Here is a 23,533-nt window from a genome sequence, read left to right as displayed (position 1 = left end):
AATACATAAGCTTTTTGGGAAAAAAGTTTTTTGTTTGTTCTGTTTTAGTTGAAGATTCAATCATATGATTGTCTAAGTCTGGAGTATTCCCCCATTGGCTTAACTTCATCACTTTCCTCTTTGCAGAGAAAAATGTTTACAAAACGCACTGACAGCTTGCAAAATTTACTGATCGCTACCAATATCATGATTTCATCCCGGCGAAGGGAATTATCAATTGGCTATTCAGTTTTTGAAATGATGATTTTTTAGTGAAAACCTGAACTCTTTAAGCATCGAGTATTCTCATGTTAATGAGAATCATTTTTGGGAAAGCCGAAAAGTGAGCATCATTCTCATTAACATGAGAATACTCGATGCTTAAAGAGTTCAGGTCTTCACTAAAAAATCATCATTTCAAAAACTGAATAGCCAATTGATAATTCCCTTCGCCGGGATGAAATCATGATATTGGTAGCGATCAGTAAATTTTGCAAGCTGTCAGTGCGTTTTGTAAACATTTTTCTCTGCAAAGAGGAAAGTGATGAAGTTAAGCCAATGGGGGAATACTCCAGACTTAGACAATCGAAAAAAGTTTTCGATTTAAAAAAAAATATATCTTTGAAAATAGCGTTTACGACTTTTTATGATTCTCAGAATTAAATACAAGTTAAAAGTATCAGTAAAAGAACAAGTAAACAAGTATTGCAGGCAGATATATACCCTCAACCTGTGTGAATTGCAGGTGCGCACTGGTAGTGCCAATTTTTCCGAAATTTTGTGTGGGAGGTACCCGAAGGAGTTGAGGTATATATTCGAACCTAATCTATGTCTCGTAGAAATGTTACGATGTACAACGTATGGACCAAATCGGTTACTGCCTTCGAGAGTTATCGTGCGCACCATTTTAGTGAAAAGTTTTGGTAGGTACCTAAAGGATTTGTAAAGTTTGAACAAAATCGGTTACTACCCTTAAGAGCACAATCGTTCGCACAATTTTTCGGAACATTTTCGAACATTGGTGGGAGAGGGTCCCGAGTCCAAATTTTGTACCAAATCGGTTCATCCGCACGAGAGCGCTTCAGCCAGCCTTGCAGTGCACTGCGGGTATTGCTAAATCGACTCCAAATTGTCTGAAACGGATTTCGTACAAACATATTTGGGGTCTTAAACCAGTATTTCGATGAAACCCATTTTGGCCGTATGAATGGTATAAACATAATTGAGAAACAATTGTTATGTCAGTTTGTTTATCTCATGTGGCGCTAACGTTTATTTTCAATTATATATATAAAAAAAAAAACAAAAAATTGCCCATAATTCTGATAAATTCAAATTTTAGAATCATTAGAAACAGATTCTTCGATCATGGTTGTTAAAAAATTTGATGAGATCGCCAACGTTTGGAATTTCCTTAGGCTAATGAGAAGAGCTGGCAAACTATCTATAGTCGGACTATCGTTTTATTTACTGTCGTGAAGCCTTGTTTATATCGGACTCACTTAATTAAAAAAAAAAATTACGACAGATAACCTATTGACTTTTTCTGATGGCCCACGTAACCTTTGTTTTACGACAGCAGACAAAACGATAGTTGGATTATCGATAGTTTGCCAGCTCTACTAATTAGGGTAGTATATACATTTTCATACGACCAAATGGGCCTCATACGACCAAAATGTGCCATATCGGTCGACTCTTTCGGGTGCCTCGCGAAGGTTGACACACTAACTCTCGAAACCAGTTAATAATTTTGTTCATACTTCACACATCGTAATATTTCTACGATATCATAGATACCCGAAGGAATGTATCCGTTCATTCCTTCGGGTACCTCCAAAACAAAATTTCGGAAAAGTGCTTAAGAGCTGCTCTCAAATTTGATTTTTTTTTGAAACAACATGTATTTCCTGTCCCCATGACGACTCTTTAAGTTTTTTCAGGGGCAAGTCCACACTTTCTGCGAAAATGGTCCGAAAAGTAAAAATATCTCTGCGTCCACCCTATTGTTTGCCGGCAAGTTCATACGTCCAAAAGGGGCCAAAATTCCGTAAACATCCTAATTGCAAAATTGTTGAGGGATGATTTTGATTGTGGAACCGGTGGGCGATCTGCCCTTAGATAAAAGTTTCAACTCACACAGACTGATGGTATATTTCTTTCGAAAAGGTCGACTGATACTCTTCTTCTTGTTGGTTGCAAATTCAGCGAAAAATTCAAATCATTCATTCAAAATATGAAATGGTAGCCTTTTATAATAGAGTAAAGCTAAATTTGTTGGTTTAGTTCGGCTTTTAGGTCAGAAATAAAAAAACAAAGGTTTCGTTTTTTATTTTGTTTTTATTTTTCCAATATTACGACGATCATTATCAGTGAATTTTCTTTTAAAGAAAGACAAATAACATCTTGTTATAAAAATACAATTAATTTTATTATTTACGACTTTCGGTACCCATCTCCACTTGCACTCAACTAATTTCCAACTGACTAAAGCTTTTTATGTTTTTCAATAACATCTCTATATATGTTTGGTGTATGTCCAGTTTTTGAAAATGTTTTTTGCTCCAGCGGTTTGTTTTTGATTTTTTGATCACTTTTATGACCACTCCATCTCGTCTTCAACTTGTTTTTTGTTGTGCCAACTTACAGCTAAAAATGAAGACAACATTTTCAAAATACTTGAAATCGGGTGGTACCGTTATATGGGGGCTATAGGAAAAAAATGGTCCCATATTAGTTTTGGTATCATATTCATGTATTGTCATCCAAATCCGTAAAGTGTGCAAAGTTTTATTTCGATTGGTCAACTGCAACTGTGTGAAAAATGAGTTACCAGGTTTTTAAAGTAAATTAGATAAAACACTGTAAAACATTGTAAAAATTGACCAATATTGGTTTTGATTTCATATTCATGTATTGTCATCCAAATCTGAAAAGTGTGCAAAGTTTTAGTTCGATATTGCTGATAATGGTTGTCGTCGGAATGGAATGGGAGGCCAAAGTAAGTATAAAAAACACGTATGTAAATAACAAAAAATGTATTTCGTAATAATGGACGAATTGTCAGTGGTTCATGGTTAAAAAACTGGCTCATGGTTAATCTCTGTTACATATGTATATTTACTTTATCACAACAAAGGCATAACAACAATTTTTGATCGGAATTAAAATTATTTTAATTTTTTCTCTCTTTTCTTAAACGAAAAATAAAAAAAATAGTTTTATCATTTAATCCCTCGTTTTAATAACTTAAATTGTAACCAATTTAACCTGTGTAGCCACACAGGGTCGTATTTAATTCACAATAACCCACTAATTAACAATAATTATTCCGCAAACATCCCACAAGGGACAAGGGAGACTTCTCTCATATCAATGAGTGCACCCCGATTCATATTACCTCAATGATATGTGATCTACTGTTTATCGCCGTGTCCGAACGGCGTGTCTTAAGACACCACTTATAGAGAAGTTTAACAGGAAATGTCGCCAAAATTACTGAGGGGTATTCGATATTCACCGTCAACGCAGATCGGTCCGTAGATCTTTCGAAGAATTTTTCTCTCAAACACGCCAAGCACTGCTTTATCTGCTTGCGCAAGTACCCAGGCTTCGGAACCATACATCAGCACGGGTAGTATCAGTGGTTTGTAAAGTGTTATTTTTTTTTTTTTTTTGACGAGTTGTGGCTTTGTTTTTAAAGTGCTTACTTAAGCCAAAGTAGCATATGTTCGCCAATACCATTCTTCCTTTTATTTCACAACTGATGTCGTTTGGTGTGTTTACGGTGGTGCCGAGGTATACGAAGTCTTTTACTACCTCAAAATTATAGGAACCAACTTCAACAGTTGGTCCGATCTCAATGGACGCATTGCGCGTCGACACCATCAACTTAGTCTTCTCGCCGTTTACCGCCAGACCCACTTTAGCAGATTCTCCTTCGACCTTCATAAAGGTATCAGTTACTTCTTTTACTGATCGGCCCATGATGTCTATATCATCAGCATTAGCAAGAAACATGTGGCTGTTGGTGTAGATTGTGCCACTTCTTTTGACGTTTGCCTCTCGTATAACCTTTTCTAGCAGGATGTTGAAAAGATCACACGAAAGGCTGTCTCCTTGTCTGAAACCTCTTTTGGTACAAAACTCTTCGGAGAGGTTCTTTCCTACTTTAACTGAAGATCTTGTGTCAGTTAGAGTAATTTTACAAAGCCGAATGAGCTTTGCGGGGATACCAAATTCAGATATTGCTTGGAATACCTTTGAACGAAGCGGGGTGTCGAAGGCTGCTTTATAATCGACAAAAAGGTGGTAGGTGTCGATCTGCATCTCTTGGGTCTTCTCCAAGATTTGCCGCAGGGTAAATATCTGGTCAATGGTGGACTTGCAAGGTCTAAAGCCGCATTGGTATGGTCCAATTACTTCGTTGACAATGGACTTTAGTCGTTCGCACAATATCCCTGACACTATCTTGTAGACGATAGGGAGAAGACTTATGCCCCTATAGTTGGAGCATAAAGTCTTATCTCCTTTCTTATGGATGGGACACAGGATGCTCAGGTTCCAATCGTCGGGTACTCGTTCTTCCTGCCAGATCTTCGACGACTTCGCTACTATTGGATACCAACAGTTTGAAAAAATGCTCTTTCCATATCCTTAGCACACTATCTGTATCAGTCACCAAATTACCTTGCTGGTCTCTACAGGAGGATGTGCCAGTTCCAAAGCCATCAGTTTGATGTTTCACTCTTTGGTCGAATTTTCGGTCTTCATTCTGCCTCCTGTGCATCTCGATTTGTTCACACTCCCGCTTTTCTATCTCTCTCTTTTTTTTTTTGTGGAAAAGACGTTTCTCCTCTCTCCTTTTCTCCCGATACCTTTCTCGCGCGCTACGCGTTGCTACTAATTGTAAAGTAGCCCTATATGCCGCATTTTTCTCTTCGGTAGCAGCACGACACTCCTGGTCATACAATGTATTCCTTGGTGGAGGTCTCTGGTATCCAAGTGCTGAATTTGCACGCTTGTCCTGATACGTTATCGGGACGAGGAGTGCTTTGATTAGGCAGTTGGGCCAGTTGAGTGGACTATGCTGTGGCTATCTGTTGTGATTGCAGCTTACTGATGTCCAAATTCCCTGTTGTGTCCGTTCGCAGTTTATTTGCTATGTTTAATCTGGTACTTACCTTTGCTGCAACAAGGTAGTGGTCCGAGTCTATGTTTGCAACTCGGAACGATCGTACATCCAACACGCTTGATGCATGTCATCCATCTATCACAACGTGATCAATTTGATTTCTTGTTCTTTGATCTGGCGACAGCAAGGTGCCCTTATGAATATCGAGATGCTTAAATCTGGTACTGCTAACTACCATGTTTCTTGCAGCTGCAAAGTCTATCAGCCTCATACCATTGTCAGATGTTTCACTGTGGAGACTGAATTTCCCGATTTTGGCAATAAAATCGCATAGTATAATTTAAATGTCATGGGCAGGGCAACGGTCATAAGTTTCTTCAGTGGGAGCATGAGCGCAAATAAAGCTGATGTTGAGGAATTTTGCTTTTAATCGAATTGCAGCGAGTCTTTCATTCACTGTGGTGAAGCTGGAGACCAGATGTTTTAACCTCCGACCAACTACAAATCCGCAACCAGACTCATGCTTTGTGTCATGGCAGCTATAATGCAGTGCGTCACCTTTAGGTGTTGTTGTGACGCCTTTCCCGTTCCATCGTATTCCCTGTATGGCAGTAATATCGGCCTTTTACTTTTCAAGTACATCTGCCAATGCGTAAACTGCACCTTCTCAATAAAGAGTGCGAACATTCCAGGTGCAGATTCGCAGATCGTGGTCCTTAAAACGTTTGCGGGGGTCGTCAACTTTTGAGGGATTTGTTTTTCTTTTCTTTCGTTTTTCCATAGCAGGCTGTTTTTCTAGGGGAGGGTTACTAACCCGACGCCCAAACCCAAGTTGTTAACGTTCTTATGGGTGAACGTGCGGCACATGTTAGCTCACTACCTTTAACGGGTGTTAAAGGCAGTTCCCCAGGTGACAGCACGGGGAGGTCAGTGTCCACATCAGATGAAAGAGGGACCAAGATAAATCTTGGGCTTTGCCATGTTAAAGCCGGTCAGGACCGTTCCTTGGTATTTTCCATCCCCTACGTCACCCCCTTTAAATACACTGTGCACAAAATCTATACCTTCCATTAATATGTTCAACTGGCCGTCAACATGTGGAATATCAAATATTCGTTCCAATCCCAACTCTTCGGTACAGATATCATTGTAGTCAACATATTCATAAAAGGATTCAGTACACATAGGAGGATAGTTCATCAAAAGAAAAATCAATGCGTGTTTTGATATATTCGGACATATAGCTTGGCCTGAATGTTGAACAGAGTTATACTGAGGCACTAAGAAATAATCAATCAGAGATGTTGATTGGTGAAAAGTGTCATAGTGTGTCGGACAGTTATTTTGTATAATGTTTATATTCATTCCTAAACAGGATTGTCGAACAGCGTAAGCCCTTGAAATACTCAGGAAATGTCGTCAATATTACACTACATTACATTTTGCCACCGATGAAAATTTAAAGTTGTCTGGCCTGGGAATCTACCTTTTTAGCGCAAGACCACTAATTACCGACCAATTTACTCGAAATGTTTTAAACTGGTGAATTTCATTTTCCCCGTAACAAATTTGCATAGCAATAGACTGGTGGGATGATAACTACAACGATGGTTTTACAAGTATACAAGTGATTTACATGTGTACATGGTTTCCAAGCAATCTTTCAAACGCATCCTCCATCTATAATAACACTGAATTTTAATTCTTGCTAATTTAATTTAATTAAATTCTTGCTAAATCAGCGGATGCATCTCTTGTAGACGTTTGTTGGGTTTGTTAAGGTACATAATTGCATTTCATTATCATGAATCGGTTGAGTAAAATACTTCATGGTATTCGCAATTTCCGTTGTTAGATGTGATTTCGGTTGCCAAGCAAACGCATCCACCATTTATAATAACACTGCATTTTAATTCTTGCTAATTTAATTTCATGTAATTCTTGCTAAATCTGCGGATGCATCCCTTGTAGACGTTTGTTGGGTTGCATTTCATTATCCTGAATCGGTTGAGTAAAATATTTCATGGTATTCGCAATTTCCGTTGTTAGATGTGACTTCTCATTGTTAACATCCACTTCTAAAGCTGTGAACAAGTAGTATTTTATTGAAGACGCATTTAGGGAAATGTCATATTTGTTTAGCATCAAGAAGAGTGTGCTATCTTTATGAATGATGTTTTCAATGGAATCAACAGGTAAATGAAAGTGGTCGTAATGTGTATCATCTGTGCTTCTTGCTAAATCTACGTTTAAGGATTTGGCTACAATGTTTTCACTATCTTTAATCGTAAGAATTTCAGGAAATGTTCTAGTAAAAAAGCATAATTAGCTCTGCCCCAATAGATATACCATCAGCATTATACGACTGTATAAAAAACAGTAACAGGTGTAATGAACCTAAATGTGCTAAGAGCCGTAATGAATTCTGTTACACATTTTTTGGTTAAAAAATAAGTTAAAACTTCCACTACAGATCCCTAGTTTTAAAAATAACAAAGATGTAAATACGTTAAGAATGGAACACTCAATTGTTAACATTTGTCAATAGATGGAGTTAAGCTCTGTTGTTACGATATCATAACCACAGAAAGGAGACAAGTAAAAAGTATGAGTTTGGTTGCGGATTTGTAGTTAGTCGGAGACTAAAACATCTGGTATCCAGCTTCACCCCAGTGAATGAAAGACTTGCTGCAATTCGAATAAAAGCTAAATTCTTCAACATCAGCTTTATTTGCGCTCATGCTCCCACTGAAGAAAAGGACGAACAGACCAAAGATATATTTTACGAGCGCTTAGAAGAAACATATGACCGTTGCCCTGCCCATGACATTAAAATCATTCTAGGCGATTTTAATGCCAAAATTGGAAAGGAGAATATCTTTGGCCCAACAGCCGGGAAATTCAGTCTCCACAGTGAAACATCTGACAATGGTATGAGGCTGATAGACTTTGCAGCTGCAAAAAACATGGTAGTTAGCAGTACCAGATTTAATCATCTCGGTATTCATAAGGGCACCTGGCTGTCTCCAGATCAGAAAACAAGAAATCAAATTGATCATGTTGTGATAGATGGAAGACATTCATCGAGCGTGTTGGATGTACGATCGTTCCGAGGTGCAAACATTGATTCGGACCACTACCTTGTTGCAGCAAAGGTACGCACCCGCTTAAACGGTAAGCTGCAATCACAACAGATAGCCACAGCATATTCCACTCAACTAGTCCAATTGCTTAATCAAAGCACTCCTCATCCCGATAACATATCAGCGCAATGGCAAAGCATTGCCCACTCCATGCAACAAGCCGCAAAATCCATACTTGGATACAAGAGGCCTCCACCAAGGAATCCATGGTATGATCAGGAGTGTCGTGCTGCCACCGAAGAGAAAAATGCGGCATATAGGGCTACTTTACAATCCGTAGCAACGCGTAGCGCACGAGAGAGATAAAGGGAGAAAAGGAGAGAGGAGAAACGTCTTTTCCGCAGGAAAAAGAGAGAGATGGAAAAGCGGGAGTGTGAAAAAATCGAGATTTACAGGAGCCAGAATGAAGTCCGAAAATTCTACCAAAGAGTCAAGCATCAAACTGATGGCTTTGGTACAGGTGCATCCTCCTGTAGAGACCAGCAAGGTAATTTGGTAACTGATACAGATAGTGTACTCAGGATATGGAAAGAACATTTTTCAAAGCTGTTGGTATCCAATAGCAGCGAAGACGACGAAGATACCACAGTCCCAATCCCAGAAGATGGTATTGAATGTATACCACCCACCCAAGATGAGGTAAAGACAGCAATTAACCGGCTGAAGAATAATAAGGCAGCAGGAGCCGATGGCTTACCAGCCGAGCTGTTCAAAACCGGAGGCGACACGCTGATAAGGTGTATTCATCAGTTAGTTAGCACCATCTGGCAGGAAGAACGAGTACCCGACGATTGGAACCTGAGTATCCTGTGCCCCGTCCACAAGAAGGGAGATAAGACTGTATGCTCTAACTATAGGGGCATAAGTCTACTCCCTATTGCCTGCAAGATCGTGTCAGGGATATTGTGCGAACGACTAAAGCCTATGGTCAACGAGATAATTGGACCATACCAATGCGGCTTTAGACCTGGCAAGTCCACCATTGACCAGATATTTACCCTGCGGCAAATCCTGGAAAAGACCCAAGAGATGCAGATCGACACCTACCACCTTTTTGTCGATTATAAAGCAGCATTCGGCAGCCCGCTGCGTTCAAAGGTATTCCAAGCCATGTCTGAATTTGGTATCCCCTCAAAGCTCATCCGGCTTTGCAAAATGACTTTAACTGACACGAAGTCCTCAGTTAAAATAGGAAAGAACCTCTCCGAAGAGTTTGGTACCAAAAAAGAATTCAGACATGGAGACAGCCTTTCGTGTGATCTCTTTAACATCCTGCTGGAAAAGGTTATACGAGAGGCAAACGTCAAAAGAAGTGGCACAATCTACGCCAATAGTCACATGTTACTTGCTTATGTTGATGATCAGTAAAAGAAGTAACTGATACCTTTATGAAGGTCGAAGGAGAATCTGCTAAAGTGGGTCTGGCGGTAAACGGTGAGACGACCAAGTTGATGGTGTCGACGCGCAATGCATCCATTGAGCTCGGACCGACTGTGGAAGTTGGTTCCTATAATATTGAGGTAGTAAAAGACTTCGTCTACCTCGGCACCTCCGTAAACACAACAAACGACATCAGTTGTGAAATAAAAAGAAGAATTGTTTTGGCCAACCGATGCTACTTTGGTTTAAGTAAGCAGTTTAAAAACAAAGCCACATCTCGTCAAACAAAAATAACGCTCTACAAAACACTGATACTACCCGTGCTGATGTATGGCTCCGAAGCCTGGGTACTTGCGCAAGCAGACATGGCAGTGCTTGGTGTGTTTGAGAGAAAAATGCTTCGAAAGATCTACGGACCAATCTGCGTTGACGGTGAATATCGACGTCGCATGAACCACGAGCTGTATCTGCTGTACAACGACATCAATATTGTTAAACGTATCGAGATGCAGCGATTGCGTTGGCTAGGCCATATCATAAGAATGAGCGATGATGACCCCGCTAAAAAGGTGTATAAACACGGACCGCTTGGCGGTGCACGCAGAATTGGCAGGCCAAGGAATAGATGGCGCAAACAAGTGGATGATGAGATGAAAAGGCGCTGTATTCCAGAAAGCGAAGCAACAAATAGAGAGAATTGGAGATCTTGTCTTAGTTCGGCCTATAGAACAAATGTTCTGTAATGGGCCAGCTAAATAAGTAAGGATATTATTGTATTCTTAATTGGAGATTATCACCAAGCCACTTGAGCGCACACAACTTTTTTGGGTCTTATGTTTTTTAATACAAGTGTTTATGCGCTCGAGTCTTATCCACCATCTCAGAAAACACTTACGACGCTTCACGACCGTTGCTTATGTCCATCGTATTTTGCACTGTATACGCGAGTTTTGTAAGTGCTACCTAATCATAGACAATTTTCCAAGTGGCCAACAAATAGAAACATTGAATATTGTCATGTCCTATGTTTGTAATGGCGACCTGACTTAACGCCCAACGGACATAACGCCCAAAATCAATTTTGGGCGTTATGTCCTCATTGACCCCGGACTTAACGCCCAAAATAAAATTGGGCGTTAAGTCCGCCCCCATAGCGGACATAAATAAATAAAAAATAAGCTTACTGAAATCATATTTAAATGTATACGGATTTTCCAACAATTTGTGGACAAATGGACCCAACATTACAGTACTGTGATCGTTATGATTTACTTGAGTTTTCTCGAAACAAGATTTATAAGCATGCACAATTTTGCAAACCTGCAATTTTATTTTTTAAAAACATATTCCGTATAAAAGATTTTTCTTGCTACATCTACACATCTACAACGCCATAAATAAAACATTGAGTCATAGAAAATCAAAATTCAAACCTGAATATGCTGGAAGCGATGGAGCAAAAGTCAAAAAACGGTATATTTTACAAGAAATCGCGCGCGCGTTTTTTTAAATATACGGTTTTTGACTTTTGCTATATCGCTTCCAGCATATTCAGGTTTGCTCTATGACTCAATTTTATTTGCAATGAGGAAACAATTTTAAATATTTATGAACATTTAACCTAACAACTTACGAAAGCGATCTAGCAAAAGTCGAAAACGGTATATTTTATAAGAAATCGCGCGCGCGATTTTTTATAAAATATACCGTTTTCGACTTTTGTTAGATCGCTTTCAACATCTTTAGGTTTTATGACTATGGCTGAAGTATATTTTCAATGAGGAAACAATTTAAATACATATTAACACTTAACTTAGCATACGAAAGCGATCGAGCAAAAGTCGAAAACGGTATATTTTATAAGAAAACGCGCGCGCGATTTTTGGGGGTTAAGTCCGGGGTCGGGGCGGACATAACGCCCAAAATTAATTTTGGGCGTTATGTCCTTGGGCTTTAAGTCAGGTCGCCGTTTGTAATGTTATGTGTACTTTTGTATATTGCTTACATTAGGCCATTCTTCTAAGGTATAAAAATCCTAGCCATTAGCAGAAAATAAAAATTCATTGCTTTTATTTTTTATAATTAAAAAAACATATTTTAATTAATTAAAGGTTCATACACACATACATATAGGAGAAACTGAAAATAATTTATTGTTATAATAAAACAAATCACAAAAATTTTAAATTTTATTTAAAATAAAAAAATCATCACATCTTCCCTAAGCGCAAAAAATCATTTTCAAAGATCACTAAAATGAAAAAAAATAAATAATTATTGTTTTAAACACAACAAGCGTCGTAAACATTTAGCAAGTGTTTTAAGTGTTTTGTACATACTTTTTGTGATCTTTGCTCTCACTCTCGCGGTGAGGATAAGACAATCGGTTGTTTGGTAAGGGTTGAAAACAACACTCAAGGTAATTGAGTACACAAAACGACTTGGCAAAGCATACGCGAGTGCCAAAAACAGTTGTGTTAATGTATGAGTGAAAAAGCAACAACCAAATGATGTTTATCGTTTGGTTTTGTTCACGTACAGTGTGCGTGAGGTGAAAAAAAAAAAAAAATATATGCTGATCGGTTTATTCGTTTTCGAGCTACAGTGGGCACCGCAAACTGCTTTATTAAAAACAATATTTAAAAACAAGTAAGCCAAGGCTGTAGTCGGACGGGCCGACCCTGTTATACCCTACACCACTACCCCAGGGAATTAGCTTTCCACAAATCAAAATTTCTTTATGGAACAAATAAACTTATTGTAAGAAATAACTTTGTGGATTCTGGCACCGTATCACACCAAGCTTAAATAATAATATAATAATTGTTTCACAAACATCCCAGAAGGGGCAAGGGAGACTTCTCTCATATCAATGAGGGAGTGTACTCCGATTCATATTCGCTCAATGATATGGGACCCACAGCTTATCTCCGAGACCGAACGGCGTGTCCTAAGACATCACTTGTAGATAAGTTTTACATGGCTGAAATACTCAGAAAATGTCGCCAACCCGTATTTCGCCACCGTTGAAAATTTGATGTTGCCTGGCTGGGGAATCGTTTTGAAAAAAGGTGGCAAAGCGACCCATGCTGCAATTTTTGTATAAAGATTGGACAATTAAGAGGCTAGGACACCATGTAACTTGCAATAATGTAAAAACTGGGAATGGGAAAATGTGGTTTTCTACACAAAACCCATTATATATTGGGCAGTAGGCCCGGTATCTATCAAGCACGTTGTTGCAATTTGCATCAGGGGAAAGATCAATAATTCTTTTTCCATAAGTAGGCTACTTTGCCGGTATATGTCCTCCAAGAAATAAAATATAGACCAAAAATATTTTTTTAGTAATGGTCCTTTTCACCCGCTAAATAATATCAGATCATCATCCAAAATCTTAGGCATCTTCTTCTACCTAAACTCTTACCGCGTGCAAAATTTAGTTGTTATTGAGCTATAATTGCGACTTCTAGCGTGTTAATGATTACACTACAACAAATAACTGGGTATATTAAGCTGTAACTCTGTTATCTGATCATGCTCAACTGGCATCAATTGAAAGGTCAAGCGTTTCATTTCCAAGGGTAGCTTACTTGTCCGGAATGTATCTTCCAGGAATAAAGATATAAGTTGTATATTAAAAATTTTCACAATTTTCACACAAAAGTTGTGGTCCATTTAACCCTCTAAATATTATCTGATCACCATCTCAAATTGCAAGTTTCTTCTCTGTCATATACTCTTACCTTATATAAAATTTTGTTGATCGGACTATTATTGCAACCTACAGAGCCGCTAAAAAATTGAATAAATATTATGTTTTTTGTCCATTTCACCCGCTAACTATTTCTCGATCATCACCAATAAGAATAGGGATCTATTCTGGCCTGAACCCGACCTCCATACAAAATTTCGTGACGATCGGTCTATAATTGCGGCCTGGAGCGTGTTTACAATTTATAATGGACAGACGGACGGACACACATGTCAAAATCGCTTTATCTCGTCGAGAAATGAAGATTGATATACCACATTGGGGGTCTCCGACGAATATTTCGCGGTGTTACATGAATTTTTACCAAAACAAACTTAAAATACCCTTTCCACATTGTGGTGTAGGGTATAAAAATCCGGAAGTAGCTCAAGGTGTGACCTTTCATATAAAAAAAAATTTAGTAGATTTCTTGCAAACAATTCAAACAAATGGCTTTTTTGATGCTCAATAAGTGGCTATAACCCCTTAAACTTCACTTAAGCGAAAATGTTTAACAAATTGAGTAATTATTCAAGCTCGAGGTCATAATAATAATTACACAGTTTAATACCATAAAAAGGCCGATAAAAAATTTGAAAAATGTTTGAAAATTTGGAAATGTTTAACTTTTATGAGGGACATACTGGAAGGTGTTGTTCACAAGTATCTTCTTTAAACTTGATAAATTTGGTGGAAATTTTACAGTGTGCACAGTCATTTTAGTTTGTGCCGGCACGGTTTTTATACCCTCAGCCTTTAGGCTAATGAAGTTATATGGCAAAAACCAAATTTCAATTACAATTTCGTTTGAAAAAAATTAAAAAATGGTTTTGCGAGCACATCTACGATTTTTGTTATATAGGTTAAGGAAAAAATTCTGGTTTTAAATCTGTTCGCGTTCTCAAAATTGGTGGATGCGCGCAAAAGCTATAGAGGTTTTGATTTCAAAAATTTGTTTTTATTTTCGCGGAAAATGAAAAAATTAAAAAATTTTAGAGAAAATATAAAAAATATTATGGTATTTTACCGTAAAAACCTCTAACAAGTAAAAAAGCATTAAGTTCGGCCGGGCCGAACTTTTCATACCCTCCACCATAAAATATTATGAACTAAAATTGAATAATTAGTTTTCATTCCTGTCCCCAACTTTAAGTAAGTACGTTAAAATGTCAGATAATGTACATAAAATGCTTCATTAGGGAGACCCTTTTTTATGGTGCCTATATCTAACTATGTATGTTGACAATTTTTGGTGGGCTAGAAATTGGGAGGTACCGTTATATAGGGGTTATAATAAAACAAGTAAAAAAGTATCAGTCGGCTTTGCCGACAGAGATATACCCTCAGCCTGTGTATATTGAAACAATTTTTTCCCAAAAAAACATGTATTTAGGGACTTTTAAAAATTTTGGGCGTTTGAACTGACTGTTGATTAGGATTAAAGATCAAAAGTTTTGCGGAGGAGATACTAAAAAGAATGGATCTCCAGCCACTACATATGGCACCATAAGGGTTTTTTACAACTTCAGGGATGTTTGCTCAAGAAGTATGGACTTGCCCCTGAAACAACTTTTACCATCGCAATTGAGGCAGCAAATGCAAGTTGCTTCAATAAAAATCAAAGTGATTCGAAAGCAGGTCTTAAAGTGAACTTATCCGAAATTTTGTGTGGGAGGTACCGGATGGAGTGGACAAATATAGTCCATTTTTGAACCTGATCTATATCTGGTAGATATATTAGGATGTGTAAAGTATGGTCCAATTCGGCCACTCTCTTCAAGAGTTATCGTACGCACAATTTTTCCGAACATTTTTGAACTTTAGTGGGGGAGGTACCTGAAGGAGTGGACCGATATGGCTTATCTTCGAACTTAAACTATGTTTGGACAAAATATTGCTAAGGCCAAACTTTGGACCGAATTGGCAGACCTGTTCGAGAGTTATTTTGCCCTCCAACCTCCTCACACGGTGTCATAGGGGTTTTTTGCAACTTTCAGGGTATTTTCTCAGGAAGTATGGACTTGCCCCTGATGAAACTTATACCGTCGTATGGAGGGCAGTGAATACAAGTTGCTAAAGCAAAAATCAAAGCGATTCGAGAGATGTTCCTTAACTGAACTTTTCCAAAATTTTGTGTGGGAGGTACCCGACGGAGTGGACCGATTGAGTCCATATTAAAACCTGATCTAAGTCTGGTACACGCTCCACGATGGGCAAAGTATGGACCAAATCGGTTACACTCTTCAAGAGTTATCGTGCGTACACATTTTCCGAACATTTTCGAACTTTTGTGGGGGAGGTACCGGACGGAGTGGGCCGATATAGCTCATCTTCGAACTTAAACTAAGTTTGGACAAAATATTACGAAAGCCAAAATTTGAACCGAATCGGTTCATCCCTTCAGGAGTTATCGTGCGCTCCAGCCAGCCAGACAGACAGACAGACAGACGGACGGACATTGCTCAATCGACTCCAAATTGTCTGAAACACATTTCGTCCAAACATACTTGGGGTCTAAAACCATTATTTCGATGAGGCACATTTTGCCCGTATGAAAGTGTATATGGGCAAAACTGCCAATAATTTCATATTCCATTTCCAAAAAATTGAATTTTTTCTTTTCGCGCTACATTAACGATTTTTGGTACATAGGTTAAGAAAAAATTCCCCAGTACAAATCCGCTCGCGAGCAAATTTTTGGTTGTTGCGGACAAATGTTATCGCGGTTTTACTTTTGCTTTTAAGAAAAAATTATTATAAAAACGCTAATTATTTTATTGAGCACAATTGTCACTAAAAAGTTATCTCGAAGTGACGTCATTAAGTAGATTGCATAATATTTGTAAAATGTTTCTCAGCATTCGCGGAATTTACAAAAAATTGACAAATTTTAAATGTAATCCGAATTTTTTGAAAATATAGGTCCATTTACCCGTCAAAAATTACAAAAAAAGTAACAGTTTTAAATAAAGACTTCACGGGGAATCAAATGATACCAAACTTATAATCATCGGGATAGTAGTTAGGATATTATAGTCAAAATAAGCACATATTTGTGTTACAAAAAACTAATTTTGGTTTGGAATAATGGTTTTCACATGCATTCTAGAGTCGAAAATATTGGAAAAATTCTATAGGAGTACTTCTTTTATTTTTCTTGAAACTCCCAAGGAAATGGGCGGATTTTGCTTTATCTACATTCACATAGAAGGTTTCCCATTGAGGAAAGTTATCGGGTTGTTGAAATAAATCATTAGACTTCTTAAACGGAAATAGAATTCAAATAAAGCGCTTTAACTTCTATGCATTATTAAGATATGTGTAAATCGCGTAATTATCAAAATCGTTTTGTCCGCATGTGATTTTCATGTACAGCAAGACCCTATCTTTTAATTTGTATATATTTTTCGAAATATAATTTGGACGCTAAGATGTAGCATCGGCTGCATCTTAGCATTAAAAAGCCTATAAAACATCGCTAATTTGCGCAAAGTTCATACAATTTCGTTCCGCATCCGGTTTTAGTGTCACCATGAAAATCTGCATCTATATATACCTATTTCAAGGCAATCAGTCAAGAACCGTGGATGTAGCATCACACACTATTTTTGGGATAAAATAAATGTAGTTCCCTTATCAGTGAAGTTTTTAAATCTCTGTTTCCGCAAAACAAAAGATGCTGCACTAGTTTTTTCATAGCAGTGTAAGCGGCCGACAGAATACGCGATAAAATGCGCGATATTTTCAAAAATAATATTAGGTGATTTTCCTACCTTGGAATTTCTCCTATCTCGCGTTTAAGTAGATGGATTTTAACGAATAATGATTTATTAGATCCGCAACGTAAAAATCCAAAATTTGCAATCATGCACGAGTAAATCGAATGCCAATTGTACAAATTAGACCCGAAATATATGATTTTTAGAAATTTGTTCGCACAAAATTTTCGTATTTGGGTACAGATTTCTCTGAAGCTGTGTAGGCTACATTCACCACACATATATCAAATAAATCAGAATCGTGAGTTCTTCATTCCTATATATGATTTTTTGAAAAACCTGTTTGCGGAACGAAATTATAAGAAAATTTCAAAAAACACTTAAAATCTGGCTTCAAAATGTCAGCATCATTTAATGGTAGACGCAGATAAAATTTTGAGAAGTTATACACTAGTGAGATGATCCTTATTTAGTTGCCTTCTACTTTTACTTTAACGGGAAAATCGTGAAAAGTGTGGTTTAATCACAAATCGAGAGAAAACAAAAAAAGACACATTGGCTTCAACCCATTTTTACCCATTCTTTAACATAAATATAGCCACAGCTTCCACGCAAATCAACTTTGAAGGCCAATATTTTTTGCCAAGTCTAAAAACATTTCATTTTATCCAAAAGTATGTAAATTGTACAATATACAACCACTATTCGCGAGTTATAAACGGGTAAACCTTGGCTTCAACGATGTTAAATTTTCAATAATATTGCCCATATACCCTTCATAGCCTAAAGGCTGAGTGTATAAAAACATGGACCTATGTTGACAGTTTTTGATGGGAGCCTTTATTGTCAAATAACTCCTAATTCGGTTAAAATTTTCAGCTAGAATCCTCAAAATACCGAAAATCGGTACATAACGTGGGAACTTCAAAAGTCATTAACAGCTAGTTCGGAGGTATGTGGGCTATACGAAAATATGAATTTAAATGAACAATTTTTGTTGGCTTTTAAATTTCAAATTACAGAAAGTTCGACCAAAAAATAAAGCTAAGGTACGGAAAATCGGGAGGTTTGTTTTGGGGCTATACCAAAACATGGACCTACGTTGGTTAAATATTTTAAGTAAAATCCTCAAAGTATCGAAAATCAGGAAGTATCGTTATATTGGGGCTATGTTGACAATTGTTGATGCAGATGTGTGGTGACCACTACAACCTTCAAATGCCAAATTACATTTTGTTCGGTTAAAAATTGTAGCTAAAATTGCAAAATTACTGAAAATTGGGAGCTACCGTTATATGGGAGCTATATCCGAACATGGACCTATGTTGACAATTTTTGATGGAGAGGTGTTGTGACCACTAAGAACTTCAAATGTCAAATTACTGCTAGTTCGGTTTAATATTGTAGCTAAAATCATCAAATTACTGAAAATCGGGAGGTACCGTTATATGGGGGCTTTATCAATACATCGACCTTTCTTGACAATTTTTGGTGGAGAGATGTGGTGTCCACTAGGAATTTCAAATGTCAAATGTTCAAATTACAGATAATTCGGTTAAAACTTGTAGGTACAATTCTCAAAATAGCAAAAATCGGGAGGTACCGTTATATGGGGCTATACCAAAACATGGATCTATGTTCATAATTTTTTCGAATATAAGTTTTTGGTCACTAAGAACCCTAAATATTAAATTATAGCTAATTCGGTCACGAAATGTGACTTAAAACGCCAAAATACTTGAAATCGGGCAGTAACGTTATATGGGGGCTATTCCAAAACATGGACCTATGTCCACTAGTTTTTATTTTTATTTTCGGCCGATTTCAAGTATTTGCTGCTCCAAAACGCGATAAATGTCCAATTTCGATGAAAATTGGAATGAGTGACTGAATTCAGCCTAGAAATAGATGTGGCAAATTTGATCGAAATCGGTTCAGATTTGGATATAGCTCCCATATATAGCATTTCCAAATTAAATGAAACCTTTTCCAAATTGAATGAAACTTTTTCCAAATTGAATGAAACTTTTTCCAAATTAAATGAAACCTTTTCCAAATTAAATGAAACCTTTTCCAAATCAAATGAAACCTTTTCCAAATCAAATGAATCCTTTTCCAAATCAAATGAAACTTTTTCCAAATTGAATGAAACCTTTATTTTTATTAAAAGAAAAAAAGCCAGAATATTTTGAAAAGAGAAAGAAATAAAAAATTATATGGGTTTTCACCGATTTTTTACTTAAATTCTAATCTTAAGTAATGACATAAAGGTGTACCTCCCTGCATGTTTTGCTTCCTTGACCTTAAACATTTCATAATTTTTAAAGTTATAGCGAAATAATCCTAAAGAGAAAATTTAGTTTTAAAAAATTCCTAATAACACTGTGAACAAAATGAAGGCGAAAATCTGGGGCAGAGATAATTCCTTTAGGGAATGAAAGGCCTTTTTGAGTATATTAAGAATCCCGAAGGACAGATCAGCCGTGAGTGGAAGTTCCGAGTTATGGCCTGATTAAGTTTCTGCTGAAGACCATGTAAGGCATCTGAAATTAACGTTATATCTTTGTTAATTGTTGTTTTAGGGTTTTCACCAAAAAATTAATCACGCCATAACTCGGAAGTTTGACTCACGGCGGATCTGTCCTTTAGAATTCTTAATATACTCACCAAGGGCTTTCATCCCCAATAAGAATTATCTCTGCATCAAGATTTCGGTTCACATTGTAATAACAGGGGCTAAGTGTAGTACCTAATGAAGTGGTTCACGATTTGATGCTTGGGGAATTCTCAATGGACATGGTCCTTACATAATTGGAGCAGTCGTGTTGATTGAGCTGTTCGATACTGCGCCCAATCACGTCAACGGTATTACGATCTATTGTCCGATCGTTGAAAACCCATATAATTTTTTATTTCTTTCTCTTTTCAACATATTCTGGCTTTTTTCTTTTAATAAAAATAAAGGTTTCATTCAATTTGGAAAAGGTTTCATTTGATTTGGAAAAGGTTTCATTTGATTTGGAAAAGGTTTCATTTGATTTGGAAAAGAGTTCATTTAATTTGGAAAAGGTTTCATTTAATTTGGAAAAGGTTTCATTCAATTTGGAAAAAGTTTCATTCAATTTGGAAAAGGTTTCATTTAATTTGGAAATGCTATATATTCGGCCGATTTCACGTATTTAAGGCGCCAAAAACCCCATATCTGTCCAATTTTGATGAATTTTTGAATGTGTGACGGAGTTCGGTGTAGATATAAGTGCGCCATTTTATATCGAAATCAGTTCAGATTTAGATATAGCTCCCATATATATATTTTACATATTCACAGTGGTGTAGGGTGTCATATAGTCGGCCCGCCCGACTTTGATCCTTTCCTTACTAATTGTTTTTGTTTTCTTTAATTTTTTAGCCACAAATTGATTTGTTGGTTATTTTGTTGGTGTTGCTGATTGTATGATTGGCAGCTTCATTGGACCCAAAAGTGATGAAGACCGTGCCAAAGGTTTTCTGGGCTATAATGGTGAGTACACTCCTTCTTTTGTAATGAAATTAAAATTGTTTGTGTTTTGTAATTTTCATCGACTTTATTTAAGCAGAATTTCGTCCCAAAAAATGTGTAGTTCATGATTTCTTTTCAGTGTTTCCCATATTTTTCCCTGCAGCTACAGGCATTTTGCCTGGCACCAATATATCCGGTGATTTAAAGGTAAGCTTTAAATTCATTATTCATGTAAGACTTGTTAAATTTATAATGCCCAAAAAAACCTTGTCAACCACCATCGTCTTCTTCGTCACTGCTTTAATGTTTTCGTGTCGTTTTCAGGATCCCCAAAATTCCATACCAAAAGGTACCTTATTGGCAATTTTAATAACAACCGTCACTTATTTGATAACGGTTGTAATGGCTGTTGCTCGCGATGCTACCGGCAATGTCACCGATATGGTTAATGGTTCCTTCGCCTTTTTGGATTGTGTGCCAGGTAAGTGCAAGTGAGAAATGAAATTGAAATTTTATTTTGACTTTTTCAATGAGAAGGGAAAGTGTTTTTCTTTTAAATTTTGTTTCGTAATTTGTTTCTCTATCACAGAGAAAATGTAAATTAAAAGAGGTAAACAAGACCCAATTTGAATATTAAAGTACTTCCTGCAAGGGAATAAGAGATAAGGAGTATGAATGCTTGTGATTTAATTAAAATAATTAATGGAGAAACCACACAGAGAGAATATTATTTGAAAATAAACATGAAAGGCGTATTGCTTAATGTCATCTGTCAAATAAAAACGAGAGAAATACTATGAAACCCTTTTTGGGGATTTTAATTGTTTTAAAACAATTGTTAATTTTGTTTCAACACGAAAATGTTGGTTGTCTTCCCTTTTGATGTTTATATCGGCACCAAGGGACAAATATAACCATACAATATAAGTCAAATAAAGTTGTAGATTCGAAGTTGGGAGTGTTGTAAATTATATATTTTTTCAATATTGGAAGATGCTGTCACTTTTTCTATATTGGCAGTTTTTATATCCTTAGACTTTAGGGTAATGAGGGTATGTACATATATAGGGATTTCTGAGTGAAATCGGACATTTTTTCATAAAGTTGCTTTTGATTTCTTTTATTTTTTGCTGTGGTGATGCTGCTCATCAGCAAAACATTTCCGTATATTTTCAGATTTTTTTGACTAACGGGTTTAGAGATATCGCGCCTGGGAAAAGTCGATTTCTGGTCCAAATAAAAAAAAACTCTTTTGTATTTTCATCTATCTAACAAAAAATAGAGAAAAATGTTGCACAGTGGGCTTGGGTGACATTTTTCGATTTAATCAATAAATCAATTTAATACATTTTTATCAATAATGTTTCACACTGGTATAAAAGACAAATCTTAAAAAAATTAAGAAAAAATAGTACTTATGCGAATCCCACTACCAAATATAACTTAAAATTTTTGTAATTAATCGTAGTTTAATACAGCAAATTAAAAAATCGCGAAAATTTCCCTCAAGTCCTCTGTGCATTTGTTTATATTTTTTATTAAAAAATACAAAAGAAATATTTTTTCTCTTTGGACCAATATTAAAGAAGTTATGAGTATTTCTTTGCCTATAGCTTTTACAGAATTCGGCTTTTTCAAGTCTTTGGCAAAAATAAAGGAAATAAAAACTACATTTTGAAAAAGGTTCCTGATTTCACTCAGAAGTCCTCAGAAGTCATTATGTAACCCATTACAAAGTAATGTAAACAAAAATAACTACGTATATTACTATAAATCATTAAACAACCCTTAATGTTCGTATGTGTGGCCTAGTTTGTAGTTTGCTCGGCTACAAAGCAGAAGTTCGTTTGTTAAAAATCAGCAAGAAGTGCTTTGAAATTGAAAACAAATTCCACCTCAACTGTTCTAAAAATAGAAAATATTTTTTTACTTATAGATTATTTTTAAACTTTCAGTGGGCATAGAATAACTAGTTATTCAGTGCGATATGCCCTTGTTAAAATAATGGGTTTGTAGGGGGTTTTGTAAGGAGTTACCACTACCAAAAAGTTATATAACATGTAAAAAAGTATCATTCGGCTTTGCTGACAGAGATACACCCTCAGCCGGTATAAATTGAAACGTCCATCTATTAACAGTATCGAATCTACGGATTTTGTAGCCCTTTCTGAAATTTTCAGGAGTTATCGTGGGCAGAAAATTTTCCGAATATTTTCGAACATATGTGGGAGAGGTACTTAAAGGAGTGGACCGATATGGCCCACCTAAGGACTTAAACTAAGTTCAGACAAAATATTACTATGACCAAATTTTAGACCGTTCGAGAGCTACCGTGCGCTCCAACCACTACATATGGTGCCATAGGGGATTTTTAAAATTTTCTGGCTATTTTCTCATGAAGTACGGACTAGCCGCTGATAAAAATTGTACCTTCGTAATGGGGACAGCGAATACAAGTTGCTATAACAAATATCAAACCGATCCAAGAGCCAAGAACTGAAATTCTCCAAAATTTTGTATGGGAGGTACCCGAAGGAGTGGACCGATAGAGTCCATATTAGGACCTCATCTGTGTCTGGTAGAAATTTCACGATGTGCAAAGTATGGACCAAATCGGTTACTCCCTTCAAGAGTTATCGTGCGCACAAATTTTCCGAACGGAAGGAGTGGATCGATATAACCCATCTTCGAACATAAACTAAGTATGGACAAAATATGACGAAAGCCAAATTTTGAACAAAATCGGCTAGTCCGTTTGAGAGTTATCGTGCGCACCAGCAAGCGAGACAGACGGACGAACATTGCTAAATCGACTCCAAATTGTGTGAAACGGATTTCGTCCAAACAAACTTAGCATAAATGCTGAGTGTATAAAAACCCGTTATTTAGTAAGGAATTTTTTGTTGGGCTGAAAGCTAACACGCC

At 36.8% G+C, this 23,533-nt stretch overlaps 1 pseudogene; it reads left to right on the top strand.

Annotated features, from left to right (window-relative positions):
- The first annotated feature begins 2,890 nt into the window (after nucleotides 1-2,890).
- The window catches only part of LOC141401837 (bumetanide-sensitive sodium-(potassium)-chloride cotransporter-like), a 155,515-nt pseudogene continuing 134,872 nt past the window's right edge, over nucleotides 2,891-23,533 (top strand).

This window comes from Musca autumnalis, unplaced genomic scaffold (assembly GCF_047663935.1).
Source record: "Musca autumnalis isolate F117 unplaced genomic scaffold, ASM4766393v1 scaffold_4, whole genome shotgun sequence".
Classification (NCBI taxonomy): Eukaryota; Metazoa; Arthropoda; class Insecta; order Diptera; family Muscidae; genus Musca; species Musca autumnalis.
The sequence above is the reverse complement of the archived record's forward strand: the minus strand, read 5'-3'. Positions and strand labels throughout refer to the sequence as shown.